The following is a 21,552-nucleotide window of genomic DNA, read 5'->3' as shown; positions in this document are numbered from 1 at the left end:
TGGTGACAATTTAGATGTGTAAATATTTAATTTGGGGGTCCATTGTGCCTTACACCAAGTGAGGTGCAGTGATCGAAATATGGTCTTTGAGAAGTGTAGCTTAATCTGCAAGTTTGATCAGTGGTAGTGTCAGAAGCATTTTGATATATTATAAAGATATTTTAGATGTGAGAATATTTAACTTTAGCATTCAGTATACCCTGCACCAAGAGTAGTATAAAGATCGAACTATGCTCACTGACCACTGTGAGGTACAGGGAATGAAGATAAGGACTAGCTATTTCGTTACAATGGTTGGTAAAATACTAGGATATCATTGGCTGTTCCATTTTAATAGCCAGTATAATACTGGGCAGTGGTTGGAGGAGAAGGATAGGGATTGGAGGGGGGAGGGAGCTGGACATGGCTTAGGAAGAGGACGTGGCTTACCATTTTCTTGGACCGTGATGTAACATACAAAGAAAAATTTTGTCCCACAAATTGCTTTGCTCTACAATTTAAGACCACCAATAGCATTTAGGTAGAATACCATTACCGAGACTCTAATCTATCATTTGAGAAACAATCCTGATAGGTTAGAGATAAGGAGACATTCGTAACGATTCGTTAAATACCAGAAACATGGGTAATAGAGGAAAAATTAAAATTTTTAAAAATACTATCACCTAATACTGAACAAGGGCCTCCCAGGCATTGGCATAAGTTTTGGTGAGATTGGTCATCTTCCATTGTAACTAAGTACGCATGAACTAGTTTCGAGTTTTCCTGCCCATGCCAAAATTTTATCCACAGTTGCTAATTTGGTCTATAGGATTATTTTGAACTTCCTATCAAGAGGGTGTGAGATGCTTCTTTACATACTTCAGTTGCCTTGTTCGGAATCCCTGTCCCTGTCAAAATTTGCGTTCCCACTATGGGGAGCAGGAATGTGGATGCAGTGACGTACTTCCACTTTTGATGTCCCTAGCACTATTAGCTCAATACAGTGTCTTGTATTAGAGAATTGCACCTGTCAATTTTGTAGGAAGGTAGTGAGACCTGCACAACTTAGTCTGGAAACGAATGTTTTGTTGATAAACTACAAAAATATGTACGGAGTCAGTCACATTGATGAAAGACCGATATTTCGAATAGAAATCATTTACTCATAAATGCTATGATCTTTATCATATGTTAGTAATGTCAGAATTCTTACTTGTAGTGATACTTCGTGATGAGTGTGTCTCACACATCTCTGGTTTGAGAATATTTTTTCACACAAGTGACTCATGATTTGGTGCCCCACCTCACTTCCCCTTTTCTCTCATACTCATCTGACCATGTTAGTTTTCGTTATTAACCCGTTCTCTGCTGAGGACGTGTATACACATCCTGCTATGCCGATCTCGAGGTGCTGTGGACGTGTATAAGCTCGCCGTTTGGACTTTCCTATTGCGCTGTGGACTTCTGCGTCCTGACCTGTTGAGTTCCCGCTGCTGTGGACGAGTTATTTACACGTCTTGCTGAATAAAAATGTTTGGTGTATTTATTATACAACGTATGTGCCTTAGTGCGTGTTATCATTCGCAAAAAACGTCGTTTCGATATCTTGTATCGTTTATGAGGTATGACTATTGTTATGACCACGTGATTCCCGATGTGCAAGGATCTGAATGAGTTCATTGCGCCCGACCGTCCGTCGGATATAAAACCCAATAATTAGTGAACGAAATGAGATATTGTTCTCCTCTCAATTTTAAATAAAATTTCGATATTCTACCCACATTTCATTCTCAGCAATTTTAGGGCTAAAATTAACCACATACAACGTTGACGCAATGCACTTTTACCTCTGCAGACTCTTAAAAACTTTGTGCAATGTTTTACTTAATTTGACGTCGCGCAGTAAATATGATGGATAGCGAAAAGAAATTCAGATCCTTATTGAGTGAAGATATCCGACTATAAGATGCGCAAACATCAATTTTTTTCATCTGATTGTTTTCGAAATATCGAATGGTAACTTTTGTGTTAGCAGAAGAGCCAACACCGTGTTACGAGTGGAGGCCGAAATTCACGCGTTTTAGCTCACGCAGGCTGGCGTGAGGAGGTAAGAACTATACTGACGTGAGGTCTGGAAATGACAAGGAATGAGAATTCAGAAAGCGGACGTAATTAGTTTGATACTTAACTTTAATCCATTAATGATGAACGTCGCTCTTGACTTACATGATTCACAATATTATCCGTTCAGAATACATACTTGAAGACAGTAATTATAGTGACTGAATATGGCGCCTTGCTAGGTCGTAGCAAATGACGTAACTGAAAGCTGTGCTAAACTGTCGTCTCTGCAAATGAGAGCGTATGTAGTCAGTGAACCGTCGCTAGCAAAGTCGGCTGTACAACTGGGGCGAGTGCTAAGGAGTCTCTCTAGACTAGACCTGCCGTGTGGCGGCGCTCGGTCTTCAATCACTGACAGTGGCGACACGCGAGTCCGACGTATACTAACGGACCGCGGCCGATTTAAAGGCTACCACCTGGCAACTGTGGCGTCTGGCGGTTACACCAGAGTAACTATTTTGTATCGGCCAGAACGCTACCTCTCAGCACGGGCATTCCAACATTTAGTGAGTAGTAGAGCCATAAAAAAAGCCACCCTCGCCATATAATGGAGAGAGAGCATGTCTGCAACAGCAAAAGGACTAATTGTGATATTTCGTGTATAGAAATATTTGGTTGTGACGCCTCTGATGCCCCTTCCACATTGGCACCTCTCTCATGATGGTGCCCCAAGTGGTGATTTGTGTTGTTTGGACTTTAAACAATGGCGGCTCCAGGGTGGGCCCAGGCTCACTTATAATTTTCTTGGCCCACCTTCTGATGTACACAAAAAAGATGGTCAAATTTCAGAATAAAAGACAAAAGCTAAAATTAAAATAAACTGTATATATTTATAGGCATCAGGTAAAGCACTCCATCAATTTGTCAAACAGATTTGTATTGTCCTGTATTATAGCTGTAAACCGAAACAAATATAGTTGAAGTGAATTTTATGAAAAAAGCTAACGTCAACCTATATATTGATGCCTACATGCTGAGCTACAAGTGAACAAACCAGTCGATCGATCTATCGAACCAACAGTTCTTCCCCAGTTTTTGTTTTCTATTGGCACGTAAGTTTTATAGTTTGCATTAATGGTGAACAATATAATCATATTTAGTATCATCATGGCGTGTGATTTGTTTATTGTAGTGAATTGTATGTGATCATAGTAACATGACAGAACAGCTTAGCATATCAGTTTTCTTGAGTCGCCAACGAAAAGTTACTAAACCAAATTAGGACATTACAATCTCTTTGTCTGTAACTGAAGAGTTTAAATTTCACGATCCAGGAAATGAAGTATATAAAAACATTTTTATGATCATGAAACAGTAGCAGAAGAATTAAAACAGTTGTAAAATGAAAATAAAATTAACGATTTATTTTCTATTCCTAGCAATAGCCCCAGCATCTGCTTGAGTTTGTGATACATCCACAAAACCTACTGATGAATCAAAACAACGTCTATTATGGCATTTTCCTTTTCACTTGTACTGAGACAAATGAAAATTCCCGCCAGGTTGGTACGAAATTCGTCCATGGCTGGAATATAGTATCATACGTGATGCTGCATTTTGTTGTATGTATCGATTTTTGCATGCCCAAACTGAAGACAGAAAAACAGAATTGGTTAGTTTTATGAGTGAGTGTTTCAGTAATTGCAAAAGAGCAACTGGGTTTAATTCTCCCTATATGCAGCATGAGAACGCCTGCGCAGCCACTGACCGAGCGCGGCGTCGCATTCCTCGGACTGCGCGCATCAGCATGTCTCCACTACGACACGAGCGGTGGGGTTGAGCTATCGGAAAATGTATTGGGAGAACCAACAATAAAGAGGAAGATAGCTAATAACAGCCACATTCTTCTACCCAGCCACGCCTTACAACCCCAACCACGACACTCGCTCTGGTCATCCTATTACAAAATGAAATTCTTAGCACCATAATCATGATCGTGCTAGAACATATCCCAGATGAAGCAAAACAAGCCCAGTATTCTGCCCTAATTGTTGATGAGTCAAAAGACTGTTCAAAAACTGAGTAACTATCAACTGTAATTGAATAATGTTTGCCAGCTGCGGTGGCTGAGCGGTTCTAGGTGCTTCAGTGCAGAACCGCGTTGGACAAACTACAGTTCTGAGTGGTTCTTGTGTAGTTGTTCAAGCTCTTTTAAGCAGGGAAGTCACACAAGCCATTTATACATGCTGTATGAACCATAAGTTGAATTTCATCATAATAGCAACATGTGGAGGGATCAAGACACAGCAGATTTTTTTTTTTGTATGACACTGCAGGAACTTTTATGAGTAGGGGAGCAGTGCAGAAAATGTTTATTGATGCACAAGAAAACTGAAGAGGGGAGAAATGAAATTAAAAAGTTTGTGACACTAGATGGACTTGTTACTATGGCTTATGTTTGGCTATGAATAAGACAGTTGAAGGTACCATTGTAACCCTAATACACATTCTGGCAGAAAATTCAGAACGAGATTTAGAAGCATTAGGGTTTTGTGCAAAGTTCAATTTTTATTTTCTTTTTCTTTTATGTCTGTTCTCAAGTTTTCTAGAAAAGTGCATCAGTATATGATTTCCTTCAGGGCAAAGACTGTAATATTGTTGCTGCAATCAACTTAGTAGAAGCTACAAGTGATCATTTCAACCAAATGCATAGATCAGGCTTAGGTTTCACTTGTGTATGGAAAGAGATGGAGATATGGCAACAAAACTAGGTGCTGATATTCCCAAAGACTCTGCTTTTCTTGGTAGAATTCGAAAGCTGCCAAAACATCGTGATTAATAGGTTTGTGATTTGCTGAATAAAGACAGTCTGGAACCTGTATAACCAACTGGTTTCAAATATTTAGTATATGATAAAGTTTTATATATAATAGACAATGAACTTGAGAGATATTTTATCTCAAACTCCAGAATAGTTAAATAAATCACTTGGAAATTATTTGACAACATACTCAGGCAAGATGGCGTCTAGTGTGGTTGTTCATAGTGATCAAGCGAAAAAAAGTTACAGTTTTGTCGTAAAAAATGCAAATTATGGGAAGTGTGACAGTGAAATAGCGAAATATTGAGATCCTTTTGTAGCAGTAATGGTACAGGTACGAATGTTATGACGTTACATAGCAGCACATTAAAAGTGTTTCAGTTGAAGTAAATCTGTATTAATTCTCTTTCCCATGTACTTGACATTAATGCTGCCAAGATTGATAGTTAGTTACGTGTTATAACGTTTTAAGTAGGGAAAGTTTAATTATAACCACCTGGTACGTCAACCATACATGGTGTGGCCGGTATGCTCCCGAATCTGTGTCCTTTATTGCACAAAACTCGTTATTTAACGTATGGTATAGCCACGTATCTGCGGTAAGAAAACGTTGCGGCATTTTTCCTAAAACTGCTACAGTGAAAAACGCCCATATAGCCTTACCCTTAGCCTTAAGCTAAACAGCAGTCAGTTTAAAAACGATGAAGAGAAAAGAACCTCAAAGGAAAGAAATCAGCCCTCCACAATCGAGTGCCTTGTTTCGACTCTCTCATTACCGGTATTTTCTCACAGAGAAGACGGTATTCTTCGCTTCTAAACTGAAACGTCTATTAATAGAACTCGTCCCCCCTTACATTCATACTTAGGTAAATTTCTACGGACGCCCATGCATCGATGAAATTCTTCCTTTAAATACCAGTCTTGTATCTTTCTTCCCAAGGCTCGAGTTTATATGGTCGTTAACCCTTAAGTCAGTACTAACAGATACTCATATACAGGATGGTCCATTGATTGTGACCGGGCCAAATATCTCACTAAATAAGCGTCAAACGAAGAAAACTACAAAGAACGAAACTTGTCTAGCTTGAAGGGGAAAACCAGATGCACTATGGTTGGCCCGCTAGATGGCGCTGCCATAGGTCAAAAGGATCTCAACTGCGTTTTTTAAAATAGGAACCCCCTTTTTTATTACATATTCGTGTAGTAAGTAAAGAAATATGAAAGTTTTAGTTGGACCACTTTTTTCGATTTGTAATAGATGGCGCTGTAATAGTCACAAACATATGGTTCACAATATTAGACGAACAGTTGGTAACAGCTAGGTTATTTAAATTAAAATACTGAACGTAGGTACGTTTGAACATTTTATTTCGGTTGTTCCAATGTGATACATGAACCTTTGTGAACTTTTCATTTCTGAGAATGCATGCTGTTATAGCGTGATTACCTGTAAATACCACATTAATGCAATAAATGCTCAAAATGGTGTCCATCAACCTTAATGCATTTGGCAATATGTGAAACCGCATTCCTCTCAACAGCGAGTAGTTCGCCTTCCGTAATGTTCGCAAATGCATTGACAATGGGCTGACGCATGTTTTCAGGCATTGTCGATGGATCACGATAGGAAATATCCTTCAGCTTTCCCCACAGTAAAACATCCAGTGATGTCAGATCCGGTGAACATGCGGGCCATGGTATGGTGCTTCGACGACCAATCCACCTGTCATGAAATATGTTATTCAATATCGCTTCAACCGCACGCGAGCTATGTGCTGGACATCCATCATGTTGGAAGTACATCGCCATTCTGTCATGCAGTGAAACATCTTGTAGTAACATCGGTAGAACATTATGTAGGAAATCAGCATACATTGCACCATTTAGATTGCCATCGATAAAATGGGGACCAATTATCCTTCCTCCCATAAAGCTGCACTATAAATTAACCCGCCAAGGTCGCTGATGTTCCACTTGTCGCAGCCATCGTGGATTTTCCGTTGCCCAATAGTGTATATTATGGCGATTTACGTTACCGCTGTTGGTGAATGACGCTTCGTCGCTAAATAGAACGCGTGCAAAAAATCTTTAATCACCCCGTAATTTCTCTTGTGCCCAGTGGCAGAACTGTACACGACGTTCAGAGTCGTCGCCATGCAATTCCTGGTACATAGAAATATGGTACGGGTGCAATCAATGTTGACGTAGCATTCTCAAAACCGACGTTTTTGAGATTCCCGATTCTCGCGCAGTTTGTCTGCTACCGATGTGCGGATTAGCCGCGATGGCAACTAATACACCTACTTGGGCATCATCATTTGTTGCAGGTCGTGGTTGACCTTTCACATGTGGCTGAACACTTCCTGCTTTCTTAAATAACGTAACTATCCGGCGAACGGTCCAGACACTTGGATGATGTTGTCCAGGATACCGAGCAGCATACATAGCACACTCCCATTGGGCATATTGATCACAATAGCCACACATCAACACAATATCGATCTTTCCCGCAATTGGTCCATTTTAACATGGGTAATGTATCACGAAGCAAATACCGTCCGCACTGGTTGAATGTTACGTGATACCACATACTTATATGTTTGTGACTATTACAGTGCCACCTATCACAAAGCAAAAAAGTGGTCCAACTAAAACATTCATTTATCTATACGTACTATACGAATATGTAATAAAAATGGGGGTTCCTATTTAAAAATACGCAGTTGATATCCGTTTGACCTATGGCAGCGCCATCCAGCGGGCCAACCATAGCGCCATCTGGTTTCCCCTTTCAAGCTAGACAAGTTTGGTTCTTTGTAGTTTTTTCGTTTGTGGCTTACTTCGTGAGATATGTGGCTCGGCCACTGTCAATGGACCACCCTGTATATCAGAGAGCTGCAATGAGTGCAGTGACTGATTGCTTATTTTGTAGTCAAAGAGTATCGCGCTTTTTCATTTATTTACGCACCAGATTTCTTTGTGTTGTCTTCTTGGATCTGTAACAGTCCTTTAACGATGTGTTTTCTCTATACAGTAGAGATTCGTCTGTGAACAATTCTAGAGACCTACAAACGTTATTTGACTGTTATTTACACACATAAACATCAGCTAAGTAGAATGGCATGAATTAATCCAAACTCAGACCAGGTGTTGAACTGGGGACCTGTGAATAGGATTACAGAAACTTGTCATATTCTTACATTCACCAGTAATCACGCTTGTGTGGCCAGTAAGGCCCCAGTTGCGCCAGACTCAGTACCATAAAACAGGGTTAATAGAAACATTAGGGTGAACAGAAACAAAACTTCATATATACAATTAGTTCGAATACTATAAGGTTGAACTGGGCATTGATTTGAACTATTATTGTTTTTGGTTTGGCAACACTTCAGACTAACAAGGGATTTATGTTTTGCTGGGTTGGCAGCATTGTAGATTGATGTTTATTCTTGTGTCTGTGATGATTGTTTTTAAGTTTTTTTCCTATCTATTTTGAACTTCTCTGGCAAGTAAACATGAATTCTACATATTACAGTTAATGTCATTGTAAGTACCAGGTATAACATCTATGTAAAACTGTATGGCTGGCTTTGATTCACTTTAAATGAAATCAGGTCTGTGAATTTTCAAATTTTTTAGGTTATGTTTATAGACATTGCGGGGTGAATAGCAACATATGAATTCTGGTGTTTCTATACACCCCACAATAACAAAATCTAAAAAAATCTATTAGTATGCCATATTAATACATTATAATTCTCTAGTTATGTTACATGCACAACTAAAAAATCTTCCTTGTTTCAGAGTTGCTGAGTCCAGTAGTAGATTCCGATGCACCACTGCATGTATACTGTAACCCTTGGACGTCCCTATTGACGATAAATCACAGAGATTGCATCGTGATTGTATCCAAAAAGCACAATGCCGACTTCTGTCCTGGGGGAGTGACGCTTCAAACAGTCTGTGCTTTGAACCTTTCCTGGGAGTCCAGCATTAGATTCTGATACACCTCTGCAGCTTTACTGTAACCCTTGGACCATCACATTGACGATGAAGCACAGAAATTGCTTTAGGATTGGATACAAAAAGCACAATAAACACTAGTGTCCAGGGGAAGTGACGCTTCAATCAGTCTGTGATATGAAAATTTCCTGTGAGACGAGTATTGGATTATGATTAGCCACGATATGTTTACAGTAACCCTTGGGCCTTCACATTGACGATGAAACACAGAAATTGCATCGGGATTGAATGGAAAAGGCACAATGTCAAGTTCTGTCCTGAAGAGTAACTCTTCTAACAGTCTGTGCTTTGAACCTTTTCTGGGAGTTCAGAATTAGATTCTGATAAATTTCTGCAGCATTCCTGTATCAATTGGACCTTCACATTGACGATGAAACACACAAACTGCATCCATATTGAATACAAAAGGGACAATGCCAACTTTTGTCCAGGGGGAGTAACACTTTAAACAGTGTGTGCTTTGAATCTTATCTGGGAGTTTGGTAGTAGATTCCGATATACCACTGTAAGGTTTACAGTAGTCCTTAGATCGTCATATTGACGATGAAACACAGAAATTGCATCGGGATTGAATACAAAAGGCCCAATGCTGGCTTCTGTCAATGGGGAGGACCGCTTCAAACAGTTCGTGATTAGAACATTTATTGGGAGTCCAGTAGTATATTCCGATACACCTCTGCAGACTTACTGTAACCCTGGGACCTTCACATTGACGATGAAACACAGAAATTATATCGGGATTGAATATCAAAGGCACAATGCCATCTTCCGTCCAGAGTGAGTAACCCTTCAAACGATCTGTGGTGTGAACCTTTCCTGGGAGTCCAGTATCAGATTTTGACACACCTCTGCAGATTTTCTGTAACCCTTGGACCTTCACATTGACGATGAAACACAGAAATTGCATTAGGATTGAATACAAAAGGCACAATACACACCTGTGTCAAGGGGGAGTAACCCTTCAAACACTCTGTGTTAAAATCTTTACTGGGATATCAGTATTATATTTTGATTAACCACGACATGTTTACAGCAACGATTGGGCATTCTCATTGACGGTGTAACAAAGAAATTGCACTGCGATTGAATGAAAAAGGCACAATGCCAACTTCTGTCCAGGGGGAGTAACACTTCAAACTGTCGGTGCTTTGAACCTTCCCTTTGAGTACAATAGTAGATTCCGTTGCACCGCTGCAGCTTTACTGTTACCCTTAAACCTTCACATTAACAATGAAACACACCAACTGCATGTGGATTGAATACAAAATACACAATGCCAACTTTTGTGCAGGGGGAGTAACGCTTCAAACAAGCTGTGCTTTGAACCTTTTCTGGGAGTCCAGTATTAGATTCCGATGCACCACTGCAGAATTACTGTAACCCTTCGAACTTCATATAGACGATCAAACACAGAAATTGTATCGTGATTGAAAACAAAAGCCACAATGTCGAGTTCTGTCCAGGGGGAGTAACGCCTCAAACTGTCTGTGATTAGAACCTTTCATTGGAATCCAGTAGTAGATTCCGACGCACCACTGCGTGTCTACCGAAACCCTTGGACCTTCACATTGAGGATAAATCAAGGAGATTGCATCGTGATTGTATACGAAAAGCACAATGCTGAGTTCTGTCCACGGGGAGAGACGCTTCATACACTCTGAGCTTTGAACCTTTCCTGGGAGCCCAGTATTAGATTCTGATACACTTCTGCAGTATTTCTGTACCAATTGGACCTTCACATTGACGATGAAGCACGGAAATTGCATCTCTAGTGAATACAAAATACAAAATGCCGACTTCTGACCTGGAGGAGTAACGCTTCAAACAGTGTGTAATTTGAAACTTTCCTGGGAGTCCAGTATTAGATTCCAATGCACCACTGCAGGTTAACTGTATACCTTCTACATTCATACTGACAATTAAACACACAAATTCCATCTGGATTGAATACAAAATATCACAAAGCCGACTTATGTCCGGTGGGTGTAACGCATCAATCAGCCTGTGCTTTTTCCTGGGTGTACAATAGTGGATTCCAAGGCACAATGGCAGCTTTACTGTTACTCCAGGACCTTCACATTGATGATGAAACACACAAACTGCATCCGGATTGAATACAAAAGGGGCAATGCCCACTTCTGTCTAGTGGTAGTAATGCTTTAAACAGTCTGTGCATTGAACTTTTTCTGGAAGTCCAGTAGTAGATTCTGATATACCACTGCAGGTTCACTGTAGTCTTTGGACTTCTGTCCAGGGGGAGTAACGCATCAAACTGTCTGTGTTTGAACCTTTCCTGGGAGTCCAGTAGTAGATTCCGATGCACCACTGTAGGTTTACTGTAACCCTTGGACCTTCGTATTGACGATAAATCACAGAGATTTCATCGGGATTGAATACAAAAGGCACAATGCCGACTTCCGTCCAGAGTGAGTAATGCTTCAAACAATCTGTGGTTTTAACCTTTCCTGTGAGTGCAGTATTAGATTCCGATGCACCATTGCAACATCAATGTAACCCTTGGACGTTCACATAGTCGATCAAACACAGAAATTGCATCGGGATTGAATACAAAAGGCACAATGATGACTTCTGTCCAGGGGGAGTAACGCATCAAACTGCTTGTGCTTTGAAGCTTTCCTGAGAGTCCAGAAGTAGATTCCGATGCACCATTGCACGTTTACAGTAACCCTTATATCTTCGTATTGACGATAAATCACAGAGATTGCATCGTGATTGTATACAAAAGGCACAATGCCGACTTCCGTCCAGAGTGAGTAACCATTGAAACAATCTGTGGTTTGAACCTTTCCTGGGCGTCCAGTATTAGATTGCGATGCACCATTGCATCATTAACGTAACTGTTGGACCTTCACATTGACGATAAAACAAAGAAATTGCATTGGGATTGAATACAAAATGCACAATGACGACTTCTGTCCAGGGGGAGTAACGATTCATACAGTATGTGATATGAAAGATTCCTGAGAGACAAGTATTAGCTTCCGATGCATGACGGCAAGCTTACTGTATCCCTTTGACGTTCACAGTGACGATGTAACACTGAAATTGCATCGCGATTGAATACAAAATATCACAATGCCGACTTCTGTCCAGGGGAAGGAATACTTCAAACAGTCTGTGCTTTGAACTTTTCCTTTGAGTACAATAGTATATTCCGATGCACCATTGCAGCTTTACTGTTACCCTTAAACCTTCGCATTGACAATGAAACACACCAACTGCATGCGGATTGAATGCAAAATGCACAAGGCCAACTTTTGTGCAGGTGGAGGAACGCTTCAAACAGGCGGTGCTTTGAACCTTTTCTGGGAGTCCAGTATTAAATTTCCGATGCACCACTGTAGATTTACTGTAACCCATCGAACTTCATATAGACGATGAAACACAGAAAATTTTATCGCGATTGAAAACAAAAGCCACAAAGCCGACTTCTGTCCAGGGGGAGTGGCGTTTTAAACACTCTGTGCTTTGAACATTTCCTGGGAGGCCAGTATTAGATTCCGATGCACCACTGCATGTCTACCGTAAACCTTGGACCTTCAGATTGACGTTAAATCACAGAGATTGCATCGTAATTGTATACAAAAGGCACAATGCAGACTTCGGTCCAGGGGGAGTGACGCTTCAAACAGTCTGAGCTTTGAACCTTTCCTGGGAGTCCAGTACTAGATTCTCATACACCTCTGCAGCATTTCTGTAACCCTTGGACCCTTACATTGACGATGAAGCACAGAAATTTGCATTTGGAGTGACTACAAAATACACAATGCCGGCTTCTGTCCAGGATGAGTAACGCTTCAAACATTATGTAATTCGAAACTTTCCAGGGAGTCCAGTGTTAAATTCCGATGCCCACTGCAAGTTAACTGTATACCTTCTACATTCATGCAGACAATGAAACACAGAAATTCCATCGGAATTGAATACAAAATAACACAATGCCGACTTTTGTCCAAGGGACGTAACGCATCACTGTCTGTGTTTTTTCCTGGGAGTACAATAGTAGATTCCGAAGCACAACTGCAGCTTTACTGTTACCTTAGGGCCTTCACATTGACGATAAAACACACAATCTGCATCCGGATTGAATACAAAAGGGACAATGCGAACTTTTGTCCAGGTGTAGTAACGCTTTAAACAGTCTGTCCTTTAAACCTTTACTGGGAGTCCAGTAGTGGATTCCGATGCACCACTCCAGGTTTACTGTAGCGCTTGCACCTTCACATTGACTATGAAACACACAAATAGCATCAGGACTGAATACAAAAGGCGTAATTCCGGCTTCTGTCAAGGGGGAGTAACGCTTCAAACAGTCTGCTCTTTGAACATTTATTGGGAGTCCAGTAGTACATTCCTATGGACCACTGCAGGCTTACTGTAACCCTTCGACCTTCAGATTGACGAAGAAAGACTGAAATTGCATTATGATTGAATACGAAAGGCACAATACAAACTTGTGACCAGGGGAGTTACCCTTCAAACAGCCTGAGTTAAAAGCTTCCCTGGGAGACCAGTATTAGATTCCGATGCACCGCGACAGGCTTACTGTCTCGCTTGGACGTTCACACTGATGATGTAACACACAAATTGCATCGGAATTGAATTCAAAAGGCACAATGAGGACTTCTGGTCAGGGGAGTAACTCTTCTAACAGTGTGTGCTTTGAAACCTTACTGGGAGTCCAGTATTAGATTCCGATGCACCACTGCGGTTATACGGTAACCCTTCGATCTTCACATAGACGTTGAAACAAAAAAATTGCATCGGGATTGAATAGAAAAGCCACAATGCCTACTTCTGACCAGGTGGAGTAACGCATCAAAATGTCTGTGCTTTGAACCATTTCGGGGAGTCCAGTAGTAGATTCCGATGCACTACTGCATTTTTACTGTAACCCTTGGACTTTCTTATAGACAATAAATCACAGAGATTGCATTGTGATTGTATACATAAGGCACAAAGCCGACTTGTGTTCAGAGGAAGTGATGCTTCAAACAGTCTGCACTTTGTACCTTTTCTGGGAGTCCAGTATTAGATTCCGATGCACCACTGCAGGTTTAATGTAGCCTTTGGGCCTTCATAGTGACGATGAAACACTGAAAATGATTCGAGATTGAAGACAAAAGGCACAATGCCGACTTCTGTCTAGGGGGAGTAACGATTAAAACAGTCTGTGATTGAACCTTTCCTGCGAGTCTTGTAGTATATTCCGATGTACCACTGCAGGTTTACTGTAACCCTTGGACTTTCACATTGGGGACTAAACACAGAAATGGCATCGGGATTGAATACAAAATCCACAATGCGAACTTATGTCCAGGGAGAGTAGCGTTTCAAACAGAATGTGCTATGAACCTTACCTGGGAGTCCAGTAGTAGATTCCGATGCATCACTGCAAGCTTACTGTAACCCTTGAACCTTCACATCGGCGATTAGCACAGAAATTAATTTAGAATTAAATACAAAAGGCACAATACACAATAGTGTTTAGGGGGACTAACGCACCAATCAGTCTGTGATATGAAACTTTTCTGGGAGACCAGTGTTAGATTATGATGCACCTCGGGATATTTACTGTACCCCTGGGCCTTCACATTACGATGAAACATAGAAATTGCAGTGGAATTGAATATAATAGGCACAATGACGACTTCTGTCCAGGAGGAGTAACGCTTCTAACAGTCTGTGATTTGAAACTTACCTGGGAGTCCAGTATTAGTTCACGATGCACCACTGCAGATTTACTGTAACCCTTCGACCTTCATATAGGCGATGAGAGACAGAAATTGCATCGGGATTGAATACATAAAATCACAATACTGACTTCAGTCCCGGGGGATAAGGCTTCAAACAGTCTGTGCTTTGAACATTTCTGGGAGACCAGTAGTAGATTGCGATGCACCATTGCAGGCTTACTGTAACTACTGGACCGTCACATTAACGGTGAAACACAGAAATTACATTGGGATTGAATACAAAAGGCACAATGCCGACTTCCATCCACAGTGAGTAACGCTTCAAACAATCTGTGTTTTGAACCCTTCCTGGGAGTCCAGAATTAGATTCCTATGGAACATTGCAGCATTAATGTAACCCTTGGGCCTTCAACTTGGCGATGAAACACAGTAATTGCATAGGCGTTGAATACAAAAGGCACAATACGGACGTCTGTCCAGGGGGAGTAATGCATCACTCTGTCTTTGCTCTGAACCTTTCCTGGGAGTCCAGTACTCGATTCCGATGCACCACTGTAGGTTTACTGTAACCCTTGGACCTTCGTATTGACGATAAATCACAGAGATTGCATCGTGATTGAATAAAAAGGGCACATTGCAGTCTTCAGTCGAGGGGGTGTATCGTTCCAAACAGTATGTTTTTTGAACCTTTCTCGTACTCCAAATTTAGATTCCGATGCACCACTGCAGCTTTCCTGTATCCCATGGACCTTCACATTGACGATGAAACACACAAATTGCATCCGGATTGAATACAAAATGCACAATGACGTTTTCTGTCCAGGGGGAGTAAGGATTTACACAGTTTGTGATACGAAAGTTTCCTGGGAGACCAGTGTTAGATTCCGATACACCATGGCAGGCTTTCTGTACCCCTTGAACGTTCACACAGACGATGTAACACAGAAATCGCTTCGGCATGGAATACAAAAGGCACATTGCCGACTACTGTCCAGTGGGAGTAACTCCTCTAAAAGTCTGTGTTTGAAACATTCCTAGGAGTCCAGTAGTAGATTCCGATACACCACTGTAGGCTTACTGTAACACTTGGAGGTTCACATTGACGTTGAATCGCAGAAATTGCATTGTCATTGAATACAAAAGGTACAATCCTGACTCCCGTCCATAGTGAGTAACGCTTCAAACAATCTGTGCTTTGAACCTTTTCATGAAGTCCAGTATTTGATTCAGATGCACCATTGCAGCATTAATGTAACCGTTGGACCTTCACATTGACAATGAAACACACAAACTGCATCCGGGTTCAATACAAATGGGACAATGACAACTTTTGTCCAGGGGGAGTAACGCATCAAACAGTCTGTGCTTTGAACCTTTTCTGGGAGTCCAGTAGTAGATTCCGGTGCACCACTGGTGGTTTACTGTAGCCCTTTTACCTTCACATTGACGATGAAACACACAAAATCAATCGGAATTGAATACAAAATGCACAATGCCGGCTTCTATCAAGGGGGAGTAACGCTTCAAACAGTCGTTGATTTGAAGTTATGTTGGGGGTCCAGTAGTACATTATGATGCACCACAGCAGGCTTACTGTAACCCTTGGACCTTCATATTGACGATGAAACACAGAAATTGCATTAGGATTGAATGCAGAAAGCACAATTCACACTTGTGTTCAGGGGAGTAACCCTTCAAACAGCCTGTGCTAAAAAACATTCCTGGGAGACAAGTATTAGATTATGATTATCCACGACATGTTCACTGTAACCCTTGGGCATACACATTGACGACGAAATAGAGAAATTGCATCGGTATTGAATACAAAATACGCAATGACGATTTCAGTCCAGGGGGACTAACGATTCATACAGTCTGTGACATGAAAGTTTCCTGGGAGACCAGTATTACATTCCGATGCACCACGGCATTCTTAGTGTATCCCTTAGACGTTCACACTGACGATGTAACGGGTTTGATTGCAATAGGCACAAAGGCGACTTCTGTCCAGGGGGAGTAATCTTATAACAGTCTGTGTTTCGAAACTTTCCTGGGAGTACCGTATCAGATTCCGATGCACCACTACAGGTTTAATTTAAACCTTAGACTTTCATATAGACAATGAAACACTGAAATTGCGCCGGGATTGAATACAAAATGCACAATGACATCTTGTGTCCAGGTGGAGTAACGTTTCATACAGTCTGTGATATGAAAGTTTCCTGGGAGACCAGTATTACATTCCGATGCACCAAGGCATTCTTACTGTATCCCTTGGACGTTCACACTGACGATGTAACACAGAAATTGCATCGGGATTGAATACAAAAAGCACAATGCCAACTTCTGTCCAGGAGGAGTAACGTTTCAAACAGTATGTAATTTGAAGCTTTCCTTTGAGTCCAGTATTAGATTCCGATGCGCCCCTGCAGGTTTACTGTAGCCTTTGGGCCTTCATAGTGACGATGAAACACTGAAAATGAATCGGGATTGAAGACAAAGGCACAATGCCGACTTCTGTCCAGGGGGAGTAACGCTTAAAACAGTCTGTGTTTGAACCTTTCCTGCTAGTCTTGTAGCGGATTCCGATGCTCCACTGCAGGTTTACTGTAACCCCTGGACTTTCACATTGGGGATTAAATACAGAAATTGCATCGGGATTGAATTCAAAATCCACAATGCGAACTTATGTCCAGGGGGAGCAGCGCTTCAAACAGCATGTACTATGAACCTTGCCTGGGAGTCCAGTAGTAGATTCCAATGCACCACTGCAGGCCAACTGTAAGCCTTGGATGTTCACATTGCCGATGAAACACAGATGTTGCATCGGGATAGAATACAAAAGTCACAATGCAGACTTACGTCCAGAGTGAATAACGGTTAAAAGCATTCTGTGCTTTGAACCTTTCCAGGGAGTCTAGTATAAGATTCCGATGCAACATTGCAGCATTAATTTAACCCTTGGATCTTAACATTGACGATGAAACACACAAATTGAATCGGGATTGAATACAAAATGCACAATGCCGGTTTCTGTCAAGGGGGAGTGACGCTACAGCAGTCTGTGCTTTGAACATTTATTGGGAGTCCAGTAGTACATTCTGATGCACCAATGCAGGCTTACCGTAACCCTTGGACCTTCACATTGTCGATGAAATACAGAAATTGCATCGGAACTGAATACAAAATGCACAATTCTGGCTTACGTCCAGAGTGAGTAACGCTTCAAACAATCTGTCGTTTTACCTTTCCTGGGAGTCCAGATGCAACATTGCAGCATTAATGTATCCCTTGGGCCTTAAACTTGACGATGAAATGCAGTAGTTGCATAGGCACTGAATACAAAAGGCATAATACCGACCCCTGTCCAGGGGATGTAATGCGTCACTCTGTCTTTGGATTGAATCTTTCCTGGGAGTCCAGTTGTAGATTCCGATGCACCACTGCAGGCTTACTGTAACCCTTGGAAGTTCGTATTGACGATGTATCACAGAAATTGCATCGGGATTGAATACAAAAGCCACAATGCCAACTTCTGTTCAGGGGGAGTTACTCATCAAACAGTCTGTGTTTGAACCTTTCGTGGGAGTCCAGTAGTTAATTGCGATGCGCCACTGCAGGCTCACTGTAAACCTTGGACCTTCACATAGACGATGAAACACAGAAATTGCATTAGGATTGAATACAGATGGCACAATACACACTTGTGTCCAGGGGAGTAACCATTCAAAGAGTCTCTGTTAATAACTTTCCTGGGAGACCAGTATTAGATAATGATTAACCACAACATGTTTACTGTAACCCTTGGGCCTTCTCATTGACGATGAAACACAGAAATTGCATCCGGATTGAATACAAAAAGCACAATGCCGACATCTGTCCAGGAGGAGCTACGTTTCAAACAGTATGTAATTTGAAACTTTCCTTTGAGTCCAGTATTAGATTCCGATGCACCACTGCAGATTTACTGTAGCCTTTGGGCCTTCATAGTGACGATGAAACACTGAAACAGAATCGGGATTGAAGACAAAAGGCACAATGCCGACTTACTGAAATCCCTGGGGCCTCCACATTGACGATGAAACACACATACAGCATTCGGATTGAATGCAAAAGGGACAATGACAACTTTTCTCCAGTGGGAGTAACGATTCAAAAAGTCTGTGCTTTGAACCTTTTCTGGGAGTCCAGCAGTAGATTCCGATGCACCACTGCAGGTTTACTGTAGTCCTTGGACCTCCACATGGATGATGAAACACATAAATTCAATCGGGATTGAATACAAAATGCACAATGCCGGTTTCTGTCAAGGGGGAATAACGCTACAACAGTCTGTGCTTTTAACATTTATTGGGAGTCCAGTAGTAAATTCTGATGCACCAATGCAGGCTTACCGTAACCCTTGGACCTTCACATTCTCCATGAAATACAGAAATTGCATTGGGATTGAATACAAAAGGCAGATTTCCTACTTACGTCCAGAGTGAGTAACGCTTCAAATTGATTGCAAAAGGCACATTCCGACGTCCGTCCAGAGTGAATAACGCTCCAAACAGTCTGTGCTTTGAACCTTTCCAGGGATTCCAGTATAAGATTTCGATGCAACATTGCAGCATTAATGTAACCCTTGGATCTTAACAATGACGATGAAACACAGTAATTGCATCGGGATTGAACATAAAAGCCACAATGCCGACTTCTGTCCATGGGCAGTAACACCTCAAACAGTCTGTGACCTTTCCTGGCAGTACAATAGTAGATACCGATGCACCACTGCAGCTTTACTATTACCCTAGGACCTTCACATTGACGATGAAACACGCAAACAGCATCCGGATTGAATACAAAAGGGACAATTCCGACTTCCGTCCAGAGTGAGTATCGCTTCAAACAATCTTTCCTGGCAGTCCAGTATTAGATTGCGATGCACCACTGCAGCATTAATGTAACCGTTGGACCTTCACATTGACGATGAAAAACAGAAACTCCATCGGGATAGGATACAAAATGCACAATGACGACTTGTGTCCAGGAAGAGTAACGTTTCATATAGTCTGTGATATGACAGTTTCCTGGGAGACCAGTATTAGATTCCGTTGCACCACTGCAGGTTCACTGTGTACCTTCGACCTTTACATTGACGATGAAACACACAAACTGCATCCGGATTGAATACAAAAGGCACAATGCCAACTTTTGTCCAGGGGGAGTAACGCTTCAAAACGTTTGCGCATTGAACGTTACCTAGGAGTCCAGTAGTAGATTTCGATGCACCACTACAGGTTTATAGTAATCCTTGTAACTTCACATTGACGATGAAACACAGAAATTGCATCTGGGTTAAATACAAAAGTCAAAATGTCTATTTCTCTCCAGGGGGAGTAACTTTTCAAACTGTCTGTGCGTGGAACACTTATTGGGAATCCAGTAGTATATTCCTATGCACCACTGCAGACTTACTGTAGCCCTTGGAGCTTCACACTGACAATGTAACACAGAAATTGTTTCGGATTTGAATGCAAAAAGCACAATGCCGACTTCTGTCCAGAGGGAGTAACTCTTCAAATAGTCTGTGCTTTGAGACTTTCCTGGGAGTCCAGTACTAGATTCCGATGGATCACTGCACGTTTATTGTAACCCTTCGACCTTCATGAAGACGATGAAACACAGAAATTACTTCGGAATTGGAAACAAGATATCACAATTCCTACTTCTGTCCAAGGGGGTTACGCGTCAACCATTCTTTGCTTTGAACCTCTCCTGTGAGTGAGTACAAAAGTAGATTCCGATGCACCACTGCAGCTTTACACTTACCCTTGGAACTTCACTTTGACTATGAAACACACCAATTACACTCGGATTGAATACAAAATACACAATTACAACTCTTCTCCAGGGACAGCAATGCTTCGAACTGTATGTGCTTAGAACCTTTTCTGGGAGACCAGTTGTAGATCCCAATGCACCACTGCAGGTCCATCGTAGCCTTTCGACCTTCACAGTGACGATGAATCTCAGTAATTGCATCGGGATTGAATATAAAAGCACAATGCCGACTTCTGTCCAGGGAGAGCAAGGCATCAAACTGTCTGTGCTTTGAACCTTTCCTGGGAGTCCAGTAGTACTTTCCGATGCTCCACTGCAGGTTTACTGTAACCCTTAGACTTTCTTATTGACGATAAATCACAGAGATTGCATCGTGATTGTATACATAAGGCACAATGCTGTCTTCTGTCCAGGGGGGTAACGCTTGAAACAGTCTGTGTTTTGAACCTTTCCTGGGAGTCGAGTATTAGATTCTGGTGCACCTCTGTAGCTTTACTGTAACCCTTTGTCCTTCACAATGACGATGAAGCAGAGAATTTGCATTAAGATTGAATACAAAAGGCACAATACACACTTGTGTCCAATAGGAGTAACGCTTCAAAGAGTCTGTGTTAAAAACTTTCCTGGGAGACTAGTATTACATTATGATTAACCACGACATATTTACTGTAATCCTTGGTCCTTCACATTGACGATGATACACAGAAATTGCATTGGGATTGATTACACAATGGACAACGACGACTTCTGTCCAGGAGGAGTAACGCTTCATACAGTATGTAATTTGAAAGTTTCCTGGGAGTACAGTATTAGATTCCGATGCACCACTGCAGTTTCGCTGTATACCTTCTACCTTCATACTGACGGTGAAACACATTAATTCCATCGGGATTCAATACAAAATATCACAATTCCGACTTCTGCCCAGGGGGAGTAACGCTTCAGTCTGTGCTTTTTCCTGGGAGTACATGAGTAGATTCCGATGCACCACTGCAGCTTTACTGTTACTCTTGGATCTTCACATTGACAATGAAACACTCAAACCGCACCCGGATTGAATACAAAAGGCACAATGCCGACTTCCGTCCAGAGTGAGTAACGCTTCAAACAGTCTGTGCTTAG

Source organism: Schistocerca americana, chromosome X (genome assembly GCF_021461395.2).
Source record: "Schistocerca americana isolate TAMUIC-IGC-003095 chromosome X, iqSchAmer2.1, whole genome shotgun sequence".
NCBI lineage: Eukaryota > Metazoa > Arthropoda > Insecta > Orthoptera > Acrididae > Schistocerca > Schistocerca americana.
The sequence above is the reverse complement of the archived record's forward strand: the minus strand, read 5'-3'. Positions refer to the sequence as shown.